This window comes from Macaca fascicularis, chromosome 4, assembly GCF_037993035.2.
Source record: "Macaca fascicularis isolate 582-1 chromosome 4, T2T-MFA8v1.1".
Taxonomy (NCBI): Eukaryota; Metazoa; Chordata; class Mammalia; order Primates; family Cercopithecidae; genus Macaca; species Macaca fascicularis.
This window is the reverse complement of record NC_088378.1, coordinates 11,978,442-11,990,616: the sequence shown is the minus strand read 5'-3', so window position 1 is coordinate 11,990,616 and position 12,175 is coordinate 11,978,442. Positions and strand designations below refer to the sequence as shown.

Sequence of the window (12,175 nt, the reverse complement as noted above, 5' to 3'; positions counted from 1 at the left end):
AGGAAGTATGGCGGCATCTGTTTCTGGAGAGGCCTCAGGAATCTCCCAGTCATGGTGGAAGGCAAAGGAGGAGTGAGGTGTCTTACATGGCAGGAGCAGGAGCAAGAGGAAGAAGGGGAGGTGCTCCATGCCTTTGAACAATCAGATCTTGGCCCGGTGCAGTGGCACACGCCTGTAATCTCAGCACTTTGGGAGGCCGAGGTGGGAAGATCCTTTGAGGTCAAGAGTTTGAAACCAGTTTGGCCAACATGGTGAAATCCTGTCTCTACTAAAATACCAAAATTAGCCGGCATGGTGGCGCGTGCCTGTAATCCCAGGTACTCGGGAGACTGAGGCAGGAGAATCACTTGAACCTGGGAGGCAGAGGTTGCAGTGAACTGAGATCACGCCACTGCACTCCAGCCTGGGTGACGGAGTGAGGCTCTGCTTCAAAGAAAACAAAACAAAACAAAATAAAAAAACCCAGATCTCGCAAGAACTCATTCACTATCCTGAGGACAGTATCAAGTAGATGGCACTAAACCATTCATGAAAAACACCTCCATGATCCAATCACCTCCCACCAGGCCCACATCCAACATTGGGAATTACACTTTGGCATGAGATTTGGATGGGGACACAGATCCAAACCATATCGGTAAGAGAATGCAAGGGAGAACTTACGATAGTTCATTATTCAGCAGACACTAAGCACCTTCCTTGTACTGAGCAGTATTGTAAGAGCTTGGGATAGACGAAGCTTTTGTCCTACTGTAGGGAAATAGATAATAGGCAAATAAACCAAAAAAGAAAAAAAAAGAAAATTTCATGGAAAGATAAAACCTTTGGTGAAAACAAAAAAACTTTGTGGTCATGGTGGGGGCCATGAGTGGCTGCCTTCAGTTAAGTGGCAGAAAAGCCTGAGAAGGTAACATCTAACTAGAGACCTTGTGACAAAAGAAGCAGTGAACCACGTGAAGTTCTGGGGGAGCTGCCCAGGCAGAGGGTGGTGGCTAGTGCACTGTTCCTAAGGAAGGAACAAGCTTGTATGTTTTGAAAGGAGCTGGGCACATTCCTCAGCCCCCGGGCTCGAAACTCCCTGAGCCCAGTACAAACACCACCTGGAAAGTCTCCGATAAGGAGACAGCCGTTCAAGGTTACTGAAAGCGTGGGAGCCAAAAGAATTTCTTTGTTCCCCTGCAACTTTCGGGCTATAAAAAGCAAACGCACGCATTGATCGGGGCCCTCTTGTATACTGTGTAAAGGAGGGACCAAGTTCGAACTTGTAGTAAAGATCCTTGCCGCTTGGCTTTGACTCTGGACTCTGGTGGTCTTCTTTGGGGAACAAACAGTCTGGGCATAACATCTGGGGGCTCATCCGGGATTCCCCAAGCCCACCAGACCCCTGGTCAACGGATCTGCTAAGATCGATCTACTGATAGGTGAGCTGGCTCGTCTCCATTTGTCTGTCTGTGTCTGAGTGTCTGTTCTGAATCTGAATCTGTGACTCGCGAGGTCTGAAACTGAAGCTGGCACAGTCCTGGCGGACGCGCTATAGGACAGCCAGTGGAGACCGGTGGGAGACGTCCCCTGGCTCTCTTCTGATTTAAATTGTGATCTGAGTTGCCGGAGCGCGTTCGCGATCTGGGCAACAGCTGACTCTGACCCCGGTCCCCGGGTGCGCGCTCACGGTCTGAATTGCCCCGGTCCCCGGGTGCGCGCTCGCGGTCTGAATTGCCCCGGTCCCCGGGTGCGCGCGTGCGGTCTGAATTGCCCCGGTACCCGGGTGCGCGCGTGCGGTCTGAATTGCCCCGGTCCCCGGGTGCGCGCTCGCGGTCTGAATTGCCCCGGTCCCCGGGTGCGCGCTCGCGGTCTGAATTGCCCCGGTCCCCGGGTGCGCGCTCGCGGTCTGAATTGCCCCGGTCCCCGGGTGCGCGCTCGCGGTCTGAATTGCCCCGGTCCCCGGGTGCGCGCGTGCGGTCTGAATTGCCCCGGTTCCCGGGTGCGCGCTCGCGGTCTGAATTGCCCCGGTCCCCGGGTGCGTGCGTGCGGTCTGAATTGCCCCGGTCCCCGGGTGCGCGCTCGCGGTCTGAATTGCCCCGGTCCCCGGGTGCGCGCTCGCGGTCTGAATTGCCCCGGTCCCCGGGTGCGCGCGTGCGGTCTGAATTGCCCCGGTTCCCGGGTGCGCGCTCGCGGTCTGAATTGCCCCGGTCCCCGGGTGCGTGCGTGCGGTCTGAATTGCCCCGGTCCCTGGGTGCGCGCTCGCGGTCTGAATTGCCCCGGTCCCCGGGCTCCCGGCTTCCGGCGCCGTGCTCCCGGTCCGGTCCCCGGGCTCCCGGCTTCCGGCGCGCGCATCCGGCGCCGCGCTCGCGGCCCCGGTCCCCGGGCTCCCGGCTTCCGGCACCGCGCTCCCGGCCCCGGTCCCTGGGCTCCCGGCTTCCGGCGCCGCGCCTGCGGCCCCGGTCCCCGGGCTCCCAGCTTCCGGCGCGGATTTCCTTTACAGGGATTCTAACCCACATTCCTTTACAAAAAGAGACACAGAAAGTGAGACTGGGGAGAGGGAGAGAATGAGTGAGAGAGATACCATAAGAGACGGGAGAGGGAGAAAGTGAGAAGGGAAATCGGAAAGAGAAAGGGGAGAAAACGGCAGACGTGGAGAGTCAGAGAAAGAGACAGAAAAAAAAAAAGAGACTGAGTATAAAGGAGAAAGGACACGGGATGACAGAGAGACAGAGAGAGAAAGCGCGTGCGAATGAGATAGAGACTTAAAGAAGAGACCCTGTAAGTATGTCAATCAAAGATTTAGACAGAAACGGAAAGATTAGAGAGAGAGATAGAGGGAGGGAGCAGGCGGAGGGGAGGCGGGCTCGCTGAAAGGGAAAGTAACTTTAAAAGGCCGGCAGGGCGGACGCGAGGGTGCACTTCACGGACTAGCCCCCCCCCCCAGCCGCCTGACTCCACGGTGGCTTTACCCCTTCGGGAAATAAGACCCCCAGATGACACAGGAATCCCCAAGCTCCAGTACTGGCCATTCTCCACCAGTGATCTGTATAACTAGAAGACTCAGAGTGCTCGGTTTTCAGACAACCCCAAAGATTTACTGGCTTTACTGGATAGTGTCATGTTCACCCACCAGCCCATTTGAGATGATTGTCAGCAGCTCCTCTGAATCTTGTTTACCACGGAGGAGCGAGAGAGAATACAGGTAAAAGCTAGAAAGCTGGTCCCGGGGGACGACGGTCAACCGACTGCTAACCCTGACCTCATAAACGCGACCTTTCCTCTGACCAGGCCGGCGTAGGACTACAACACGGCAGAAGGTAGGGGACGGCTACACCTTTATCGCCAGACTCTAATGGCAGGTCTCCGGGCAGCTGCTTGCAAGCCCACTAATTTGGCTAAAATATATTCTATTCGGCAAGAAAAGACAGAGAGCCCAGCCACCTACTTAGAAAGATTAATGGAAGCTTTTAGACAGTACACCCCCATAGATCCAGAGGCTCCAGAAAGTCAGACAGCTGTTGTAATGTCTTTCATAAATCAGGCAGCCCCAGATATTAAAAAAACTCCAAAAATTAAAAGACTTGGAAGAAAAGCGGATTCAAGACCTCCTTCAGATAGCCCAGCAGGTTTATAATAACAGAGATACTCCAGAAAAAAGGCAATTTAAGGCCACTAAAAAAATGACCAAGGTCCTGGCAGCAGTAGTACAGAAAGAACATCTACAGCCAGAGTACACCTAACCTAGGCGGCCCCCCCAGGCATGATAATCTGATAAAAGACCAATGTGCCTACTGCAAGGAGGCTGGCCACTGGGTAAGAGACTGCCTCGCTGCTGCCCAACCCAGACCTGGATGCCCCACTCCACGACTGCACCGAGGTACTGGCTCAGGTGCACGGGGTTCGAGAAGACCTGCAGGATCGCCCACTTCCTGACGCCGACCTCGTCTGGTTCACTGATAAGAGCAGCTTCATGCATCAGGGCCAGAGATACGCTGGAGCGGCAGTGACTTCAGAGACTGAGGTAATCTGGGCGGAACCCCTGCCCCCGGGGACATCGGCCCAGAAGGCCGAACTAATAGTGCTCACCCAAGCTCTTACCTTAGGGGCGGAGAAAAAGCTGACGGTATATACGGACAGCTGATATGCTTTTGCAACGGTGCATATACATGGGGCCATTTACAGGGAGCGGAGGTTACTGACGGCTAAAAAAAAAAAGAGATAAAAAAACAAGCAAGAAATCCTAGCCCTGCTAACAGCCCTATAGAGGCCAGAAAAGTTAGCCATTGTGCATTGCCCAGGGCATCAGAAACTAACTACTCCAACTGCTCAAGGCAACTTTCTGGCGGACCAAACTGCAAGAAAGGTGGCAAAGGCTCCCAGCCAACTCCTTGCACTCCAGCTCCCTGACCCGGGCCCCCGGGACTTGCCATATTTCCCTGATTATTCAGAACAAGATCTCCAGTGGATTGACAAGCTTCCCCTGAAACAGATCCAGAATAGGTGGTGGACTGATACTAATGACCAAACCATCCTACCAGAAAAATTAAGACAACAAGTGTTAGAACACATCCACCGAACCACCCACCTGGGTGCTCGGCGGATGATAGACCTGATCAGACGCTCTAAGCTCAAATTCAGACATACAGCCGAGACGGCCAGCAACATCATGACAAGTTGCAAAGTCTGCCAGCTTAACAACGCCTACCCCCAATCCCAGGCTGCAACGGGAACAAGGCTTAGAGGAACCAGGCCCGGTATCTACTGGGAAGTAGATTTTACTGAGCTAAAGCCAGGAAAATACGGGTATCGGTACTTACTTGTCTTTGTAGATACTTTTTCAGGGTGGACTGAAGCATTCCCCACCAAGAAGAAAACTACTCAGGTTGTAGCAAAGAAAATCCTGGAAGATATCCTCCCCAGGTATGGCTTCCCCGTCCAGATAAGGTCAGATAATAGGCCGGCCTTCGTCGCTAAGGTAAGTCAGGATTTGGCTTCCATCCTTGGGGCAAATTAGAAACTACATTGCGCTTACAAGCCCCAGAGTTCAGGACAGGTAGAGAAAATGAATCGGACCTTAAAGGAGACCTTAACTAAATTAACTATGGAGACTGGCACTAATTAGGTGGTCCTTCTCCCCTACGCTCTGTTCTGGGCCCGTAATACACCTTACAGACTAGGCCTTACTCCTTATAAAATTATGTATGGCAGACCCCCACCCTTAGTTCCCGGCCTAAAAGATGATCTGCTCAAGTCTAAAACAGAAAATGTCTCTGAACTCTTATTTTCCCTACAAGCCTTGCAGAAAATTCATCAAGAAATCTGGCCCAAGCTGAAGGAACTATATGAGACCGGTCCCCCGCCGACACCCCATCCGTACCAGCCGGGAGACTGGGTCCTAGTCAAGTGACACCGACAAGAGACCCTAGAACCCAGGTGGAAAGGACCACTCCAGGTACTCCTAATCACACCCACCGCCCTGAAGGTAGAAGGCATTGCATCGTAGATCCACTACACCCACGTCAAGCCAGTGGACCCAACCTCCGATCTTCTGGGACCAATCACGGCGGCGGCCGAAGCACCGGACGCGTGGACTGTGGACAGAGCTAGAAACAACCCCTTAAAACTCACCCTGCGCCGGCAGCATAGCTCACTGCAAACATGCAGTTAGGTAGTCTAACCCTAACGTTAGTCGCCCTAGTGGCCGCTGGAGAAATCACAAAACCAGCTCATAATCCCTTTGTCTGGAGATTCTGGCTTTATGAAAACCGAACCCACCCTGGGCAACCTCATAAGCCCGGAAAATTATTGGCCAGTGCTGATTGCCCTTCCTCAGGGTGCAACAGCCCAATTCTACTAAATTTTACTGGTTTTCAAATAGCCAAACCTATAACACCAATAATATGCTTTAAGTTTGATCAGACTAAATACAATTGTAAACACTATTGGTGGCACCAAAATGCCGGCTGTCCTTATAACTATTGTAACATCCATAGACCCCGTTATTGGGGAGAGAGAAAACAGTTAGACCCTAAGTGGCCCTTCCATCGTAGACGGGATAAAGACTTTTCATATACATAGATAGTTAGAAACCCCTGGAACTCCCGCTAGACCTCGCCTCAACATGAGGCTGTATACTACTCCCCCTCCTCCACATGGCCTAGCAGTCATCTCTATCTATGGCGAGGCCTAGTACAAGTACTGCCCCTGGTCCACAGGAATATCCAATGACAGGAAAACAGACTAACACAAGACTTACGTCCTTTCTCCTGGTTAAAGTTATTACAAGAAGGACTAAAACTTGCTAACCTTACAGGACTTCATAGCCTGTCTGGCTGCTTTCTGTGCGCCACTCTAGGGCGTCCACCGCTAACCGCTGTCCCTCTGCCATGGGGATCCTCTACCTTTGCCCAAGCTAACAACCTCCGAAACCTCTCGTATGCTCCTATCCTGAACGTGCGCCTATACCTAAACCCCAGTCAGGAGAAGTTTCCCTACTGTTTCTCAGAAACCAATTCCAGCCTCTGCAGCATCACTGCAACGCCCCCTAATATCACCTTAAGGGCTCCATCAGGCATATTCTTCTGGTGTAATGGAACCTTATCTAAGAACCTACCTAGTCCCTCTGTTAATAACCTACTGTGTCTCCCTGTCACATTAGTTCCCCGGTTGACTCTACTAACTGCTGGCGAGTTCCTAGGGTATACCGGTAACTGGACTAGTGCTGTTATTCACCCAGACCCTAGACCAAGACCTGCACGAGCCATATTTCTCCCCCTCATTGCAGGAATCTCCCTCACCGCATCCTTCATTGCGGCCGGACTGGCGGGGGGAGCCCTAGGTCACACCCTCATAGAAAGTAACAAGTTGTAACAACAATTTGCTGTTGCTATGGAGGAGTCGGCTGAGTCCCTTGCCTCCCTTCAGCGACAGCTCACGTCCCTAGCTCAGGTAACCTTGCAGAACCGGAGAGCCCTAGACCTACTCACTGCAGAAAAAGGTGGTACATGTATATTTCTAAAAGAAGACTGTTGTTTCTACATAAATGAATCAGGACTTGTAGAGGACCGGGTCCAACAGTTACGCAAGTTAAGCACTGAAGTAAAAACACGGCAGTTTGCTTCAGCTGCAGACCAATGGTGGAATTCCTCTATGTTTTCTCTGTTAGCCCCCTTCCTTGGACCCCTGCTAAGTCTACTATTTCTGCTTACCGTAGGACCTTGTGTTGTTAACAGAATTTTACAATTTATTAAGGAGAAATTTGACACCGTACAACTCATAGTCCTCAGAGCCCAATACCAACCTGTAAATGCTGAAACAGAACCAGACTTATAAGACCCAAGATTGGCTCTAAAGATACCTGAAAAGGAGGGGGGAATGAAAGGAGCTGGGCACATTCCTCAGCCCCCGGGCTCGAAACTCCCTGAGCCCAGTACAAACACCACCTGGAAAGTCTCCGATAAGGAGACAGCCGTTCAAGGTTACTGAAAGCGCGGGAGCCAAAAGAATTTCTTTGTTCCCCTGCAACTTTCGGGCTATAAAAAGCAAACGCACGCATTGATCGGGGCCCTCTTGTATACTGTGTAAAGGAGGGACCAAGTTCGAACTTGTAGTAAAGATCCTTGCCGCTTGGCTTTGACTCTGGACTCTGGTGGTCTTCTTTGGGGAACAAACAGTCTGGGCATAACAGTTTAAGGAGCGAAAGGAAGACCAGCGTGGCTAGAACATGGAACGCCAGGGAAGAGTGGTAAGACATGAGCTTTTAGAGCATTTTGGGGAAGCTGGGGGCAAATTGGAGGGCTCTGTAGAATGGAAGAGGAGTTGGGATTATGGGGATTTTGGTTTTAAGAAAGGATATCATCTGAGTTATGTTTTAAAAAGATCACTGATTGCTATGTAAAGAATGGATTGCAAGAGGTGAAGAGTAAGATACTAGTTAGGAAGGTGCTGAGTAGGTTGAGAGACTCTGGCTTGAATTAGGGTGATAGTAGGAAAAATGGAGAGAAGGGGTGCATTTGGGAGCTTTCAGAGAATGAACTAAGCCCCTTTATTCCTACTCCTCACTGCCACTTACTAATAGTAAGTAGTGGAGGATTACAGAATGACTGCTAAGGTTATGGCTTTACTAAACTGACAGGATGATCATGTTATTTACTGCGATGCAGTCAATTGTTGGAAAGAGCAGGAAACCAAGAGTTTTATTTTGGACAGATGCTATTGGACATCCAAATACGTATGTCACACTGGCAGGTTAGAGATGTGAGTCTGAAGTTCAGTGGAACTAGAGATATAAATTTGGTACTCGTGAGCACTTAGACCGCTTTACAACATTTTAAAGGAGAAGGGAAACTGATTTTGTCAAATCCAAGGGTTTCAGGAACAGTGTGTTCAACCTGGTCAGATATCACTGAGAAGTTGAGAAAGATGAGACTTGAGAAGTAATCACTGGGTTTGCCAACCTGGAAGTCATCTGTGAACTTGAAGTCACACAGATTCTGTGAAGAGGAGGGGACTGAAGCACATGTAGAGTTATTGAGGAGAGAATCTAGTTACAGAGGTAGAGTTGCAACCCTAGATTATTCTTTCCAAAGTTTTGCTCTTTTCTTAACTTCTTAGTGAAGTGCATGAAGCCTTTGGACATCTCTGAAAATGGGTAGCAGTAGAACATGAATTAATAAGCTTTTGCCACAAGGTGTCACTAATTCTTCATTAGTTTCCAGTAATCGAAATAATTGCAGCCGGGGTATCCCTTGATTAGGGAAATATTATTTTTAAAAATCACATTTACAAAGTAGGCCAACTTAGCCTGGTGTGGTGGCTTATGCCTGTAATCCCAGCACTTTGGGAGGCTGAGGCAGGCGGATCACCTGAGGTGAGGAGTTCAAGACCAGCCTGGCCAGCATGGTGAAACCCTATCTCTACAAAAATACAAAAATTAGCGAGGCATGGTGGCAGGCACCTGTAATCCCAGCTATTCGGGAGGCTGAGGCAGTAGAATTCCTTGAACCCAGGCGGCAGAGGTTGCAGTGAGCCGAGATTGTGCCATTGCCCTCTAGCCTGGGGGACAGAGAGAAAGAGACCCCGTCTCAAAACAAAAACAAAACCGAAACAAAGTAGGCCAACTAGAAGGCAGTTACGTACATGGTGGAAAGGTTTCCTTTCAAAAGATAGTCTCTAGTATGTTTAACAAATGTGCATAGCCATCAAGGGGTGCATGGAGCACTGGGATAGCAATCAGAAGACCAGAGTTCTGGGTGTAGAGTATTGGATTTGGAGTCAGAAGCTTTGAGTTCATCTCCTGTTTTGTTCTCACTAGCTGTGTGACCTTATGCAAAATTTAAATTATTCTGTGTCTTATTTTATTGTTGTTATTTTAAAACCATAGATAGTAAATGCTGTTCTAGCCATCTCAAGCAATTACTTTTGCACACCAAAAGAGATAATGTGTGTAACAATTTAGAAAATTGTGAAGTACTATGTAAATATAAGATTTAAAAAATTTTATAAAAATTATTTATACCGAACTTTACAGCAATATAGGTATTATGTAAAGCAGTTGTATTAGTGAGAACCCTCGGTTGCATAAGGGAGAAATCTAATTTGAATTTGCTTGGCAAAAGGGCATGTTTTAAAGTTTATGGGGTGGTTCCTGTGCCTTCAGAATGGCAGCATTGTGGGTGGGCTTTAGGCGTTGCAGTAGGCAGAGATTGGAATGAGGGCAGCATGTGTACCCTTCATTCCCCTTTGCTTCTATCTGATGCCTTGATTCTCTTTGGCCCAAACTTACTTCCTCTACCTTGTGGGGAACATTTTGATATTACGATTGTAGGGCACTTGCATGACAACATCCTATAGCTTGAGAAGGTGAGAAGCTGGGGCTGGAGAAATAGACGTAGAATTACCTTGATTTTGATGAAGCGAATATGAATTTTGAATTTATGAAAGCCATTGTCAGTTAATGCTAACCTTCCAGTTTGAAAAATAAAACTCACATGCTCTGAAACAGTTTAATATCCTTGAGTCTGCATGTCTTTGTCCACCTTTCTTTCCATTCCCTTCCCTTCCCTTCCCTTCTCTCTTTCTTCCCCCTCCCCTCCCCTTCCCCTTCCCTCCCCTCCCCTTCCCCTTCCCTCCCCTTCCCTTCCCCTCCCCTCCCCCTCCCCCTTCCCTTCCCCTCCCCCTCCCCCTTCCCTTCCCCTTCCCTTCCCTTCCCTTCCCTTCCCTTCCCTTCCCTTCCCTTCCCTTCCCTTCCCTTCCCTTCCCTTCCCTTCCCCTTCCCTTCCCTTCCCTTCCCTTTCCCTTCCCCTTCCCTTTCTTTCCCTTCTGTTCCCCTTCCCCTTCCCCTTTCTCTTCCTTTCCCCTTCCCTTCCCCTCCCCTTCCCCTCCCCTTCCCCTTCCCTCCCCTTCCCCTTCCCCTTCCTCTTCCCTTTCCCTTCCCCTTCCCTTTCCCTTTCCGACAGGGTCTCACTCTGGCACTCAGGCTGGAGTGCAGTGATGCGAATCATGACTCACTGCAGTCTTAACCTCCTGGGCTTAAGTCATCCTCCCACCTCAGCCTCCAGAATAGCTGAGACTACAAGTAGTTGCTATTATGCCCAGCTAATTTTTCTATTTTAAACTTTATTTTGTTTCATTTTTTTCCAGTTTAAATAGTTTAAAAATTAACCGGACGTGGTATCAGGCGCCTGTAGTCCCAGCTACTCGGGAGGCTGAGGCAGGAGAATGACGTGAACCCGGGAGGCCTAGCTTGCAGTGAGCCGAGATCACACCATTGCACTCCAGCCTGGGCTACAGAGTGAGACTCTGTCTCAAAAAAAAAAAAAGTTTATTCAAGAAAAAACGGGGAGTGACCCATTCAGGAGGAAGACTCCAGAGAAACAGGGTCAGTGCTCCAAAGGTCAAAGGTAAGTTCTTAATTATAGAGGCAGAAAACAAAGACATTAACAGGATTATAAAAGTTTCTATACAAGGCTGCTTTAAGATGAAACTCTAATATATAGGACATAAATAAGACTTCTAAAGTGTGTTCTAAGAACACCTGCCAAAATTATCAAAATTATGTCCTTGTCCCTGGGATTCATTTAAACTGAAAGGGCTGGGGACTCCTGGTTTAAAGTGGCATTGACTGAAGTTGGAATTTCTTCCAATTCTAACTAAATACCTATGGCAGTGGGACAGGACATGTCCCATTTCTGTCTAGAGGAGCACAGTAGATGGAAATGGTAGGGAGCTGGGAGCTGGACATTGCAGTCTGTTTTATAGCTTGAAGAGGAGATTGGCAGGCACCCAGGTAGATAGAAAGTGAGGCCAGGGTCAGTATGATGTGCGTCTGTTGGTGGGCACCAAGTCTGGATCTATTCTATTCATTGGAGGAGGAGGTCAGGAGAAACATAAAATCTATGAAAAAATGCTGTCAAGTAGGAGGAAGGGAACACACATTTGAATAATCAGAGGAAGACAGAGCTCTAAAAATGAAACTTGTTGGTATCCCTAAAGATGCTGTTTGGTACCATCTTTGAGTACCATGCAGAGAATTCTTAAGATGCAAAAAGACGAATGTGATTGAAAAAGATGGATATTATAGGCAAAAATATTTTTTAATGCTTACCACATGCCAGCAGTGGTGTTCGGGGCTGAGGATATAATGATGAATAAAATTGTCAATTCTTGTCCTCTCAGAATCTAGTGAGGTACCAGACAAGGGAACTGGCATTTCCAATTCAGGGTGAAATGCGTGATAATAGGGTTGGCAGGGCACAATAGAAGCCCGAGGACTCTGAGCCATCCTCGGCAGTCATAGCAAGCTTCCTGCATGAAAGCTGAAGCTCAGAGCATATGAAGATGTAGGAGTTTGCCAAATGAAATGACTTGGTGGTGGAGGGCGTTTATGACCAAAGAATACTGTGTGTGAAGCCCTAGAGGTGAGAAAAAACCCAAGATGTTGTCCAGGCGCAGTAGCTCATGCCTGTAATCCCAGCACACTGGGAGGCCAAGGCAGGAAAATTGCTTGAGCCCAGAAGTTTGAGACCAGACTGGGCAACATGGTGAAACCCCATCTTTACAAAAAAATACAAAAATTAACTGGGTGTGGTGACACGTGCCTGTAGTCCCAGTTACTTGGGAGGCTGAGGCCAGAGGATCAATTGAACCTGGGAGGTAGAGGCTGCAGTGTGCTGTGATCGTGTCGCTGTACTGC

The 12,175-nt window shown here is 49.1% G+C and overlaps 1 long non-coding RNA gene across 4 annotated transcripts in view; it reads left to right on the top strand.

The window, feature by feature from the left end:
- Positions 1–12,175, top strand: part of LOC141410034 (uncharacterized) — a 34,893-nt gene that overhangs the window by 8,778 nt on the left and 13,940 nt on the right. For 3 of the 4 annotated variants that reach the window (XR_012433327.1, XR_012433324.1, XR_012433325.1), the window contains exon 4: positions 10,624–10,883. This is a non-coding gene — a long non-coding RNA (uncharacterized lncRNA). Of the gene's footprint in view, positions 1–5,276; positions 7,619–10,623; positions 10,884–12,175 lie in introns of those variants that run through there. The other variant, XR_012433326.1, reaches the window with a different exon arrangement.